Below are 14,673 nucleotides of genomic sequence, written 5' to 3' on the forward strand. Positions count from 1 at the left end.
ACCACTCTACAACTCTGGCTCAGAGTTTTTTTCTTATTGTTTATTATTCATTTTTTAAATAATCAGGGAGACAGAGCTGCCCTAGTAACTTCAGAATGCAATTACTCTCTTTTATAGCAGGTCTATGACTTGTACAGTTCTTTTCCTGTATGTTTGTGTGCTTGTTCCTAGGGATGTGCATGGAACCACAGAAGCGTGGTCCGGCACTGGAGGGAGTCTCTCTTTAAGGGTGGTGGTGGTAGTACTTACCCCCCCCCCCGCCGCTCTTTCCCCTCCGGCGCTGGTGCTGTTAAAAATCATGTGCCCTTTGTGGTGGACATATGCGGCACGTGCCCGCGGCGGAGACGAGCGCATGTGCCACGAAGGGCGCATGCGCTCCGCCAGCTCTTCTCCGTTTAAGCCTTAAAGAACAACGACGGGGGCAGGGTCAGCAGGGAGGAACTCTGCCGCCCCAAGAAGATTTTTAACAGCACCAGCACCGGAGGGGGAAGAGCAGCAGGGGGGGAGATAAGTACTACCACCCCCCCTTAAAGAGAGACTCCCCCGCCCTGCCGAACCTCTGGACCGCCGAACCGGTCTGGAGGTCATTCCAATTGTGCCTGAACCGAACCGTGCACACTCCTACTTGTTCCTGCTGTGTTAGATATAAATCTACACACTACTGTTAAGCACTATAAAGCAAAGAAGATCTTCCACATTACTCTGTATCTCTGCTGATAAGCAATTGAGGGTATGTGTGTGTGTATTTTGATCCCTCTCATTAGCTACAAATCTGCACTTTGCCAGTTATTGCAAGTGGAACCTGCCTAGTCCTGGCTCTACTGCTGCAGCTGCCCACAATTGTCTCCATCTCTCACTACCTGTGGCTCCAACCCAGCCTAGCCTCCCCCCCCCCAAAAAAAAACCAACAACCACCAGTTGCCACTGCCTTCGGGTGAGATTTGGTAAGGGGGAGCAGAGGCTACTGCTAGAATGGAAGAGCGGAACCCGTCCCCCACTGTGTAAGTGGAACACCATGCATACCACTTAGGGTTCTGGCAAAGAGACATTCTAGAATAGCCTGCATATTAACTGCTTTGAGAAGGGGAAATCAGTCATTTGAAACTTAACACACATTTTGATCTGATTACATTTGGCAGAGAAGTACATAGTACCGGGTAGCATACACAATGAAACACATGTCCCCACATCTCTCTTCCATACTGAGTTCCCCAGGGGGCTGCTAGTTGAAGCACTGTTCTACTTATGGTTTCAGGGATTCCTGCAGCCCCCACTCCCAGCATTCCATGCAGTTTCTAAAGTTCCCTTAGCCATGGCTTTTCATGGGGCTCAGCAGGAAGAAGCGGGGGGATGTGTCTTCTGCTAATGCATGTTTCAGCAACACTGTGGATGCTCCTCATATCTGAGGGCTTGAATAAAGAGCAGCCTTAACTTAGCAAAACATAGCTTGTCAGCTATATAGCTGAGTTCTGCATCCACTTTAAAACTTCAGTAAAATGAAAAATAGCTGTACTGTGTGTGCAAATGTGAATTTGCAAAGCATAGCAGCTTCTATTTAATTTTAGTTATTATTTATATTCCTCCTTTCTTTCATCATAGAACACAATGCAGTATACATGGGGATTCACAAGTGGTCACCCATGCAAGCACTGACCAGGCCTAGACTTGCTTAGGTTCACCAAGCTGGCTATGGCATGTGCCCTCAGATTATGCCCTGGGATTACTTCTTGAGACATGCCCAGCTACCAGAGAATTTTAGACTCATTATTTTGTAGATTTACATTTAGATATTATAATCCTCTATAATAAAGTCCCTGGCGTGCGTCCGTGTCTTCGTTGGATGGTGTCTGCGTCCGTGTCTCCCTCAGAGTGTTCTGGGCATGCGCATGCCCAGAACACGCTGAGGGAGACACGACCGCCGGCATCAGGCGGCCATGTTGGCGGCCGCAACGCGACCGGACAAGCTGGGGGGAGGGTAGAGGCGGCAGCAACAGGACCGGCCATGCCGCAGGGAGGGTAGAGGCGGGATCGGCGGACAACACTCTGGGCGGCGGCTCCACACGACTGGACAAGCCGGGGGGAGGGTAGAGGCGGCGGCAAGAGGACCGGCCATGCCGCGGGGTGTTTAGAGGCGGGATCGGCGGGCAACACTCTGGGCGGCGGCGGGTCCAGCCCAGCCACACACACGCCGAGGCAACACGACCAGGCAAGCCGGGGGGAGGGTAGAGGCGGCGGCAGGAGGACCAGCCATGCCGCGGGGTGTTTAGAGGCGGGATCAGCGGACAAAACTCTGGGCGGCAAACACATCAAACGGCACACAAAGTAACACACAAGCACACCCCCCCAAACCGACCAAAGTTCCATACATACATGTGAAAAGCTACACAACCCTGCTAGCGCCCGTTATTTTAACGGGCTTAAAATTACTAGTGAATTATAAAACAGCCGAGCAAGGCTTACGAAATCCAACACTGGAAGTACCAGTTTATTTAAGTTCCACATACTTAAAATGGAAATGTTGTATAGCCTTGTAAATTTAACATTTAAAAAACCCACACTTTTTTGCGGGGGGGAGCACAGAACACAGAAGACCAAAACGGAGACAAATCTGTATTGTTTGGTCAGATTAACTGTCCTGCTCTGAACCATTGCACTAGCACCTGCCCACCTAGTTATAGGTTTGCGATGGCAAGCAACACAGCCTTTTTCGGCTCATGATATATGCTCCAGCTTGCATGCTGTTGTAGGTGTGTCCTCTGCTGCAGCATAAGAGCCTCAAAGCAATCTCTGTTTTTAATTAACAAAAGCATAATCCCACTGAAATGAGTAGCCCACATGCTATGCAGCATAACACAAGTGGTTCTGAACCACCCACACTGCTGCAGCCTCCAAAGAATGTGCTGGCGGTCTTGTGCAAGAGTGCATATACTTAATGTAGGGCGCCTGGACTTTGGCACATTTTCAATGTACTTTACCCTAATTTGAGTCTCTGCACTTTTGCACTTCCCTGAGCGCCTGCAGCACTGTGCATGGTTCAGAACCACCCATGTTACGCTGCATAATATGTCAACCACTGGTTATAAACCTTCCATACCAATCAAATACTAGAGAAAAATGCTATTTAATTTTCAGAGCAATATGTAAGAAGCTAAATAACTGAAGAGTCTTCGAAAACTAGCAAGTGTCAAGTGCAGCAAAGCGTTGTCTGCTTTTCACCAACAATTTGTGGCTCTTAAGTTCAGTTTCTGAATTGCTGGTTGTCAAATTGTTTGAAATATAGCAGACATCCTCCCAAAGACACCGCTGCTTGTATCTTCTTGACAAAGGAAGTGAAAAGTTCTGAGTGAAAAGCAGGTATGATTCATACAGCTACTGAATAGATATTAGTTTTGTGCTTGAATGAAGAGCAACTTAGTGTTGGCCAAACGTTGTCTAGTTTGGGTTTTTTAGCTTTAAAATAGTAGTGGGGTGGGGGGTCCAATCCAGAGTGGGACCATGATATAGAGATGGGGATATTTAGCCCTTTCCCTCTGACATGTTATGGGCTCCTGAAGATGCCATTACAGCAGTCTGATGTGAGTGTTCAGCAGGAAAACAGCAGAGGAAAAAGGGTTAACACACACCTTACCTCTGTGATGCAGTCCCAATTGTGACAAAGCTGCTATTTTTTAAAGGACCACGCCCCATTCCAGACAAGACAAAGAAGCTTTTTAAGATCCTGTCTAGTTTGGTCTTCAGACATGCCACACAGCATAAGCTGCTAATTAACACTGAGTAATTGTCATCTAATGGTGCAGTGGGGAAATGACTTGATTATCAAGCCAGAGGTTGTCAGTTTGAATCCCCGCTGGTATGTTTCGCAGACTATGGGAAACACCTATATCGGGTCACAGCAATATAGGAAGATGCTGAAAGGCATCATCTCATACTGCGCGGGAGGAGGCAATGGTAATTCACCCCCTCCTGAATTCTACCAAGGACAACCACAGGGCTCTGTGGTTGTCAGGAGTCGACAGCAATTCAATGGCACACTCTACCTTTACTTTAATTGTCATTTTGTATGTTTTCCTAATGACTGACCATCCCAAAACAAGAATTAGAGTATTATATTATAAAGCTTGTATTATAAAGTTTAAGCATAACATAAAATACTGAAGCTGGAATCCGAGAGCTACTTTCCGTGTTCCTGGGGATTGGGTATGTTCCATGGGGTTAAAAACCACCCCTCACCCCCCAAAATCCATACTCAGTTTCAGAAGTAGCTCACTACATGACATGGGAAATTGTGTCTAAGAAACACAAAATTACCTTGAAAGTATGGAACCAGTTTGTTTTGTAGCTAGCCTAATTCATGATGTTCATGACAAAGATCACAAAACTTGCAAAGAAAAACACCACTTTAAGTTGAATAAAGCTGTAAAAATGAACAATTGCTCTATACACATCATACCTCCAAATAAGAGCTCTTTCTGCAAAGTTTTTCATGCTCCTGCCCCAAGCATGTCCTTCTAAAGAAGGACACTGTAGAATTGGAAAAGGTGCAGAAGAGGGCAACCAAGATGATCAGGGGCCTAGAGCACCTTCCTTATGGGGCAAGACTACAACACCTGGGGCTTTTTAGTTTAGAAAAAAGATGACTGCGGGGAGACATGATAGAGGTCTATAAAATCATGCATGGTATCGAGGAAGTGGATAGAGAGAAATTTTTCTTCCTCTCGCATAACACTAGAAACAAGGATCATCCCATGAAAGTGATTGCCAGGAAATTTAGGACCAACTAATGGAAGTACTTTTTCACACAATGCATAATCAACTTGTGGAATTCTCTGCCATAAGTTGTGGTGACAGCTCTTCTCCATGAAATTATCCAAACTCCTCTTAAAGGGGACAGCCTGGATGGCTTTAAGAGGGGTTTGGATAATTCCATGGAGAAGAGCTCTATTAACAACTACTAGTTGGAGGGCTATGGGCCACCTCCAGCCTCAGAGGCAGGATGCTTCTGAGTACCAGTTGCAGATAGGAAAGTGCACAGAACCGGCTGGCCCAGTTCGGTTCGAGGCCAGAAAGGCACCCACTCGAACCCACCCAACCTTCGGTTTGAGGTTCGGTCTGGCACCCCCTCGAAGCCCCCTACCCCCCGCTTGGTTCGGTGGGGTTCGCGGACCTTTAAATTCTAGAAAATAAATAATTAAAAAATATTTTTTAACCTTTTACTCTTCTCAGGGAGAATTCCTGGAGACGGTGGTGGGGTGTATGTCCGCGTAGGTTCCCCCTCCCCCCACCAGCCTTCGAAATTACTCCGTCGCCCAGTTCGGGCGCTCTTTGGCCAGTTTTCGGGGGGAGTTTGGTCCAGGGTTGGACCAAATTGGGGGGGGGGGATCGGTTCGACCCCGAATGGTTGAACTGAACTGGTCCAACTTTGAACAGGTTCAGGGTCGAACCTGTTTGCACATCCCTAATTGCAGGGGAGTAAAAGCAGGAGAGAGAGGACATGCCCTCAACTCCTGCCTTTGGGCTCCCAGTGGCATCTGGTGGGCCACTGTGTGAAACAAGATGCTGGACTAGATGGGCCATGGGCCTGATCCAGCAGGGCTGTTCTTATGTTTTTCTAAATGGCTGATTAAGAAACCTACTAACTGACCAATGCTGCCCTGACAATTATTGATGCGCCAATTTTTTAAAAAATGATTTGTCCGATTTGTCTCTATGACTAAATGTTTAAATGGTATATTATTTATTATTATTATTTTTACATTTATATCCCGCTCTTCCTCCAAGAAGCCCAGAGCGGTGTACTACATACTTGAGTTTCTCTTTCACAACAATCCCGTGAAGTAGGTTAGGCTGAGAGAGAAGTGACTGGCCCAGAGTCACCCAGCTAGTTTTCATGGCTGAATGGGGATTTGAACTCGGGTCTCCCCAGGTTGTTTATATTGTTTATAATATTGTTTATAAAGAACTCTAAAATGTCAGCAGATTAACGAGGCTTTTATATAACAGTGTATTTGCAAGTCTCCTGATAACTAACCTGCTTCAACACCTGGAAGCTGCAAAGAGCCCTAGAGAGAAACCTTGAAGTGGCAGGAGCTAATTCAGGCTATTCATAGGGAGAAAATTCTACAACTTCTCTAAACAACTTACTACCCAACTTCTTTGAGCATACAACTGCGATGCATTGCTTTTTCGTCTTCCTCATGAATCATTGCAAAATACTGTTTTGGGTTTTTTTTTAAAAAATAACTTTTAATAAGCGAACAATGCTATCATGCCACCTCCACATTCTTTTAGCTAAGTTAAATATGCTACTTCAGGCACTCTTGGTATCACTGGAACTCCCTCTAACACAGAATATTCTGGAACCCAGTATTACTGGAACATTCAGCAATCTTTAGCATTTTAGTTGCTCTTCTCTTAAGACATAGCACTTGGTTAGTATCCCTTCTTACAAAATATCAACCGAACAACCTATTCAAACTGTATTTAGCTGTAGCAGCAGACAACACCTCTCCCCCACCCCACCCCCCACCAACACCCCCATAACCACTGATCTTTTCCAATATCGATCAGTGGAGCCAAAACGATTTCAATGATTTCTGTCAAGAAAGGGAAGGCACCTTCAGTCGTGGAAGCCAGCAAGCATGGAACTACACTCAGCCCTTCCCCTCAGCTTTGTCCAAGAGGCTAGTAGCAGGGACAAAGTGTGTCCCGTGCTACTTGTTCTTGCTCCAGGATCCTGCCCCTGTGCCACTTTCTACCTTTAAAAAAGAGAGAGATTCATTTCCACCCTTCGCTGACCAGCATGGCAACTCTTTTCTTCTGTCTTCACTGCCAGCTGCATTTAAGAAAGCATGAAATAACCCATATCAAAATGAAACCCTAACTGCATGTTTCAAACATTCAAATCCACAAAAGTCCTCTCCGCCAGTGGATTTGCACATTCACACAGCCACATGAACAGCAGCCAAATGATGTTACTAGGCAGGTCACATTTTGGACTTAAGCATCTATTCTGGAAAAGCAAGGCTGTCAGGTAGGACAGATGCTTGATCCTTGACACTAGCCTAGGAAAGGTAGGAACTGCACCCAGAGCTCATGTTTTGATTAAGAATGGCAGGCTGGGCAAACAAAAAGGCAGGCTGAACAGACCTACCTGACCCCCACCTTAATGCAAGCAGAGCCATTCCTTGTCACTGACTGAACTGGCACATGAGAGTGCTGTCTGCTTGGTGTCCCTTACTGGAGAGTGCTGCCTTGCTTGGTGTCCCTCCAGTTCCCACAACCCTTTAACTACAATATACACCATGCCTTTTGTCACTGAAGAAAGCCCAGAGTCCCTGTGGATCTCTGATTTTAAGCCTTACAATTTTCCTGAATCCCCCGAGGTTAATCTTTCAGAAGCAGGCTTGCTGATAGACATTCTGCCAGTCTTCCCTTCAACTCCCAGTCGAATATCTCTTTTTGCACTCTTCCCTACACCTGGTTTGTGGCACATGCTGTACATAAGCCTACATGGAAGCCTGGAACCAGGTGCCCACCAAGACACTGTTGGACCCCCTTGGATTAGCTGCCAGCCCAGCAGTCTTGGAAACCAATCCAGCCTGGCAATGACCTTTCTGCGGTGTCCAAACCAGATCTTCAGCCTGTGATTCATTCCTTCACTTTCAATGTTTCTCTTCTCCCTTTCCCCCTTCCCACTCTATTTTAGCTCTCTTTACAGCAGCAGCATCCCATGCCCCATCTCCCTTTACTGAAATAGTCTTCAGATCCATTCTGTTTACACTTGCCTAAGCAGCCAATACTCAATACCTAGTTATTGCATTGCTCTCTTTTAATATTGTTTGAAACGTCCTGGCCTCCCTACTCCGTTGGTTTGCCCTGGGATACTTTACAATAATGCTTCACTATCTGAATCCAATCAAAAAATAGACACACTTGTTGAGGTTGTGTTAGTTTTCCCAGCTGGCCAGAGTTGGCTGCAGAAGGGAAGGATTCCTCTAGCAAATGATTTGAGTGTCCCTACCTTGGACACACAGTCAAGTGCACACGTGCATAAGAGACACGGGTCTGATCAAGCACAGTAACAATACACTCCAAACAAAGAAACAAACAAACAAACAGGCAAAGTTGCCCAATCATACAAAAATAATCAGCAATGTGATATGAACTTATTTGAACTGGAATTGCTGAGTTCAGTTCCCACAGCTTCAAGCTTGTTAGTTCCAAACAGCAGCACAGTCACAGAACCTGAGTGGAATTCTACACAGGCAAAAATGTCCAAATGTCAAAAAGACAAGAACTCTGCGGAAGTTCAGTAATTGGCTTTTCTCCTGTAGTTCTTCAAGCTCCCCACAGATGCGCTTAGTCTGAGGAACTATTAAGCTATACATGTTTAAAAAGAGAGAGAAGAGTACAAGCCAAAGAAAGTGGCATAATATCAGTTGTGTCAGATTTATCCTCAGAAATGTATATCATTCAAGGTCAATTGGTATCAACAGAATATACTACCAAAGTCAAAGGACCGCATAAAGTCAAGGGTGGACGACCTATAGCATGCTGAATAGCTACAAAACATCACAATTGGTAGCTCAGTTCTAATCACTAGAGGAACAGTATTTTGGAGTGAAAGAAGATAAAGTCAGAAATATGAGCAGAAATGAAATGTACACATTTATAATATATTGCACTGTCCTTTACAATGATCATAAACCTCTTGACCTCCTTTCTGTATGTAGTAATGGTACATATTTATGTCATGGAGGAAATACAGAAAGGCAGATGTGCAGTCAGCTATACATCAAAAATAGTTTTGGAACATAATTTCAAGCTTTAGCTATCACTGTCCACCACTCACTATGCAAATGCTAAATTTAGCCTGCAAATGTAGTCAGGTTTCAAAGACAATTCTAAAAAGCTTCCGCTTTTACAATCTTTTTATAACCTATACATTAGGATTCTGCTCTTCATCCTTCAAAGAATCGTTAGTTTAATTAAGAAAAAATTGTGAAGGAAAAAGGTAAAAGCAAAGAAATACTAGGAGATCTAAAATGGAACATCACCTCTCATGTCCATTTATATTGGTTCTTAGTTTCTTTCTATTCTGAAATGAACTTTACCCCAGATGGTTTACCAGACTTGGTGAAGCAGAATTGCTGCTCCTGCTTCAAGAATTTTCCAGGCAAGTCACTACATTTGCAGAACCTAGAGTGGAAAATCTAGTACTACTCTTTGCAATAATCAGAATGGATGAAGACAAGGATAACAATCACTGATATTTCCTAGGAAATAACATCTCAGTCTAAAATGCAAAATTCCAGGAACCTACTGCTGTTCCACAAACGTATGCACAAGTGTTAGTGAGAGTTTTGTAGTGCTATAAACAGCAAAAAAAATAAAATAAGTGATTTAATTTTAGTCAACAATTTCAGTTAATAAAATTCATAATGGGGAGCCACTTTGAGGGATAATGAGGGCAAGGGCCAGGCTGTTTGGCTCAGGATCCCTCATGGGTGTGTAAAGGTGGGTGGGTATTTTAATTCAGCTTCTGTCTGAAATCCTGGGTGAGTTGAGTTTTAGTGTGCCTGGGTCTGTCTGGAGATGGGAAGACAGGGGGTATATCCACTGATTTGGGGGCAGCTATTCCAGTAGTGGTGGGGAATAGAAGAAGTAACATTGACAGGCCAGCAGAACGCTGCAGGGGAAGGGAAGTCAGAAACTTAACTGCCGTTTCCCCTTCTGGCTATCCTGCCAGCTCTTTGACCTTGGAAAGCAATGCCAAGATTGCAATCTCACAGAGCCTCATCTTGCTCCTTTGTAATGCCAGGTCGGTCCAGAATAAACCTGAAATCATCCATGATCTGATTCTAGATGAAGGGGCCGATCTGGTATATATTACAGAGACACCGTTGGGGGAGGATGGTTGTCCAGTCTGGTCCCAGCTCCTCTCTCTCCAGGGTACTCTGTTGAGGAGCAGATGTGGGCGGGGAGGAGGAATGGCTGTGGTCTATAAGAACAACATCTCCCTTTCCAGGATCTCTATCCAAGTGTTTGACCATATTGAATGTGTGTGCCTAAGTCTGGGGACCAGGGATAGACTGGGAATTCTGTTGGTGTACCGATCACACCGCTGCCCAATCAAGTCCCTAACTGAGCTGACAGACTTGTTCTCGTTGGACACGTTAGAGTCTCCCAGGCTTGCGGTGGTGGGGGACTTCAATGTTCATTTTGGGACCAATTTGTCCAGAGCGGCTCAAGAGTTCATAGCGGCCATGACAACGATGGGCCTATCTCAGGACCAACGCATATTGCTGGTCACACACTTGATCTGGTCTTTCACTCTGAATAGGGTGATGTTCCGTTGGTGGGGTTTCCCCATTGTCATGGATGGACCACCATCTGATTAAGGCTGGACTCACAACCTCCACAATGGTGGGGGAGGCCCATTAGGATTGTCCACCCAAGAAGGTTATTGGATCCAATAGGATTCCAAGAATCTTTGGAGGAATTTAGTGATGGCTCTGCTAGTGACCCAGCCAACACTATGGTGGAGAATTGGAATAATCAACTCACCATGGCAGTGGACATGATCGCTCCTAAGCGTCCTCTCTGACCCGCTCGAAACTGGCCCCTTGGTATACGGAATAAATTCAGGGGCTGAAGCTGCAAAGACGACTAGAGTGTAAGTGGAGAAAGACCCGACTCGAATCTGACAGATTATTATATAGAGTGCATTTGAAGATATATGCTCAGGCGATTTATTTATTTAAACATATTTCTATACAGCTCCAAATGCATGTTCTCTGGACAGTTTACATAGATAGATAGATAGATAGATAGATAGATAGATAGATAGATAGATCTATCTTTATTGTCATTGTCCTGTGCAGAACAACGAGATTGAAAATGTGGCAAAGAAGCTATTCTTTTCCTCGCATCCGCAAGTTCACATCCGGCAGAGTTATTCAGGGTTGTGAAGGGGTTAATGTGCACCCCTTCCCCCTTGAATCAGTACTTGGAACCAACATTTACTCTCTGTGACCTTTTAAATGATTTTTTTGTGGACAAAATCTCTCGTATTCGGGCCGACTTGGATTCAAACTCCACAATCGTTACAGAGTCTGATGCCGAGGTGTCCAGCAGCGCCTCTTGTGTGATGACCCTGGATCAATTTCAGTTTGTGACTCCTGAGAATGTGGACAAATTGCTCGGAATGGTGCAGCCTACCACCTGCCCTCTTGATCCTTGTCTGACATGGCTTATATTATCAGGCAGGGAGGCTGTTGTGGAGGGCCTGGTAGAGATCATAAATGCTTCTTTGAGGGAGGACAGGATGCCTTCTTGTCTTAAGGAAACAATCATTAGACCGCTTCTGAAGAAGCCTGCCTTGGCTCCCTCGGATTTAAGGAACTACAGGCCTGCCTCCAACCTTCCATGGCTGGGCAAGGTAATTGAGAAGGTGGCAGCCTCCCAGCTCCAGGTAGTCTTGGAGGGAACAGATTATCTAGATCCATTTCAAACTGGCTTTCGGGCAAGCTATGGGGTGGAGACTGCCTTGGTCGGCCTGATGGATGATCTCCAATTGAGAATTGACAGAGGGAGTGTGACTCTGTTGGTCCTTTTAGATCTCTCGGTGGCTTTTGATACTATTGACCATAGTATCCTTCTGGAATGTCTGAGGGGATTGGGGGTGGAAGGCACTGCTTTGCAGTGGTTCCGCTCCTAACCCTTGGGCAGATTCCAGATGGTGTCCCTTGGAGACTGTTCTTCAAAAACTGAACTTTCGTATGGTGTCCCTCAGAGCTCCATATTGTCTCCTATGTTGTTTAACATTAACATGTAACCGCTGGGAGAGATCATCAGGAGATTTGGTGCAGGGTGTTCTCAATATGCTGATGACACCCAAATCTATTTCTCCATGTCAACATCATCAGGAGAAGGCATAACCTCCCTAAATACCTACCTGGAGGCACTGATGGTCTGGATGAGGGATAACAAACTGAGGCTGAATCCAGATAAGATGGAGGTACTTATTGTGTGGGATCAGAACTCGGGAGATGATTTTGATCTGCCAGTTCTGGATGGGGACACGCTCCCCTAGAAGAAACAGGTATACAGTCCCAGGTTGAGGCAGTGGCCAGAGGTGCTTTTTATCAGCTTCGGCTGATATGCCAGCTGTGTCCATTTCTTGAAATGAATGACCTCAAAACGGTGGTACATATGCTGGTAACCTGTAGGCTGAATTGCTGCATTGCGCTCTATGTAGGGCTGCCTTTGTATGTAGTCCGGAGGCTGCAGTTGGTCCAGAAGAGAGACCATATTACTCCTGTGTTGAAAGAACTACACTGGCTGCAGATGTTTCTGGGCAAGATACAAGGTGCTAGTTATTACCTATAAACAGCTTAGGCCCTGGGTATTTAAGAGAACATCTTCTTCACCATGAGCCCCACCATCTGTTAAGATAATCTGTAGAGGTTCGTCTGCGGTTGCAGCCAACTTGTCTGGCGGCTACTCAGGAATGGGCCTTCTCTGTGCTGCCCCTGGACTTTGGAATGCTCTCCCTGTTGAAGTAAGAGCCTCCCCATCTCTGGCAACTTTTAAAAAGGCACTGAAAACATAATTATTCACGCAGGCTTTTAATTAAAATTAATATAGTTTTAATATTTTTAATGTTGGGTTTTAAATGATTTAAATGTTTCAATGATTTTAATTGTTTGATTTAATGTTTTAAACTATTTTAATTGTAAACCGCCCAGAGATGCAAGTTTTGGGCAGTATAGAAATCCAGAGGATATTTACAATTATTTCATCATAGTGCACCAATATTTGCCATCTTAATGCTGTCAGTTTTGTAGATAGTGACACAATATCCAGAACTATTTCTCCAACAGTTGTGTGTTTTTTTAAATTCCAGTGTCAAAAATAATGTCCAGCTATTAATCATTTATTCTCCAGATTTCAAGCCATCCCAATGCTACTATTAATAATAGATTGATCTGCTCATTAACGTTCTATCACAATTTTGATTCCCAGTCCTCTAACATGGGAGGGCTTTATTGTTTCCAGTGTCCTGCAACCAATATATTTGTGGAAACCAGCATGTTGGCAACTACATTCCTTGGATTAACAGGTAAATTAACTCCTACTAGAGGCAAAAAGGCAGGGTAATGGCCTTCATATTCAGCAGAGGGAGGACAACTATCTCTGTTCATCCAAGCAGAGAATCTTTTCCAGTGGCTGCTGCCGATGTCTCCCTAATCTTTTAGACTGAGTCTCTTTGGAACAAGGAACCATCTTCTTGTTTCTTTTGGTATGTAATTTGCTTAGTAAATTTTTGTTTAACTGAGGTATATAAATATTTGACACAGTGTTAATGAAATTCTATAGCAGTTCACATGCTTCCACTTATGCAACAACACCTTCAGCTTCTTACACAAAACGCTAGTATGAGGTATGAAACAATCCTCCCTTGAACTACAGCAAGGAGTTCATGATCTGCATGTTATTTTTAGCATGAGGAAGGTCATCTTTGGATCTTACCCAAAGCTTCAATTTTTAAGTAGTTAGTTACTAAGTCAACTGAGTTTTGCATCTGCCATTCACAAATATGTTTAATTAGCTTTTTCAAAACGTTTCAGAATTTCAGCATTAAGTCTGAAAAGAAAAACAATTTAATGCACTGTGTTACTTAAAACGTACACTGCATAAACTTCAAAAGGAATTTCTGTGTATAATTACTGCGTGACCATAGTTTCAAGATGCATGCACTTGCTAACCCTAACGATCTAAAATGGTTTCAGGAATTCTCTTGGTAAGGGGCTGTTAAGTGGAAATAGAAGAAAGCTTATTTAGCATCTAATCAAAAGGAAGGATTCTCTAAAGGCCACCATAAACCAAATCAATGACTACTTCCAACTAGTCATCGGTTACTGCAAGCATCTATCTCTAAACTAGATGTACAGGTAAACCTTGTTACTCACAGGGGTTCTGTTCCTCGCTTACTACCATGGGTAATGAGGCATTACGCCTATGGAAAAAAGGGAGTTAGGTTCCAGAATGGACCCCAAAAGGTAGGAAAACGCAAAAAAGTGGAAAAAGCAAAAATAATTTATGGTTTACTCAAAATGCCCCCGAGATGTCCCAAACATTGCAGACACTTTTTAAAATGAAATAAGACCTTCCTACCTCCTCCAGACAAAATGGCTTTTGTGCTCAGGAATGCCTCCAATTCGCAAAATGCCCCCCAAATGGCCAAAACACTGCAGACATTTTAAAAAATGAAATGAGCCACAAAATGGTCCCTCTTGACTGCTCCAGACAAAATGGCGGCCAGAAGTGATCTTTGCGGTTACTTCCGTCCCTCTAGGAATTATGTGGGTTTAACCCTTTTGTATACACGGATAATGAAATTGGGTGTCAATTATAATACACAAAACCATGGATACAGATTCTGTGAATAACGAGGTTTGCATGTATTTAATCTATCAGAGGTGGGGTGGTGCTGATGAGCTATTGTACATTAATTTGTGTGTCTTTGAAAACCCTTACATATTTTTTTTTAAAAAACAACCTATTTACATAACTTGCCATTCCAATGAATAAGCCTCAAAGCAGAAGCACTTGCCAACTATTACATTAGTAGTATCACCACAAACTCTCTCATGCAGAGAGATACCCAGA

At 44.2% G+C, this 14,673-nt stretch overlaps 1 protein-coding gene across 3 annotated transcripts in view; it reads right to left on the minus strand.

Moving 5' to 3' along the window:
* The window catches only part of UBE2F (ubiquitin conjugating enzyme E2 F (putative)), a 78,166-nt gene that overhangs the window by 4,293 nt on the left and 59,200 nt on the right, over nucleotides 1-14,673 (minus strand). The window lies entirely within an intron of this gene.

Source organism: Hemicordylus capensis, chromosome 1 (genome assembly GCF_027244095.1).
Source record: "Hemicordylus capensis ecotype Gifberg chromosome 1, rHemCap1.1.pri, whole genome shotgun sequence".
NCBI lineage: Eukaryota > Metazoa > Chordata > Lepidosauria > Squamata > Cordylidae > Hemicordylus > Hemicordylus capensis.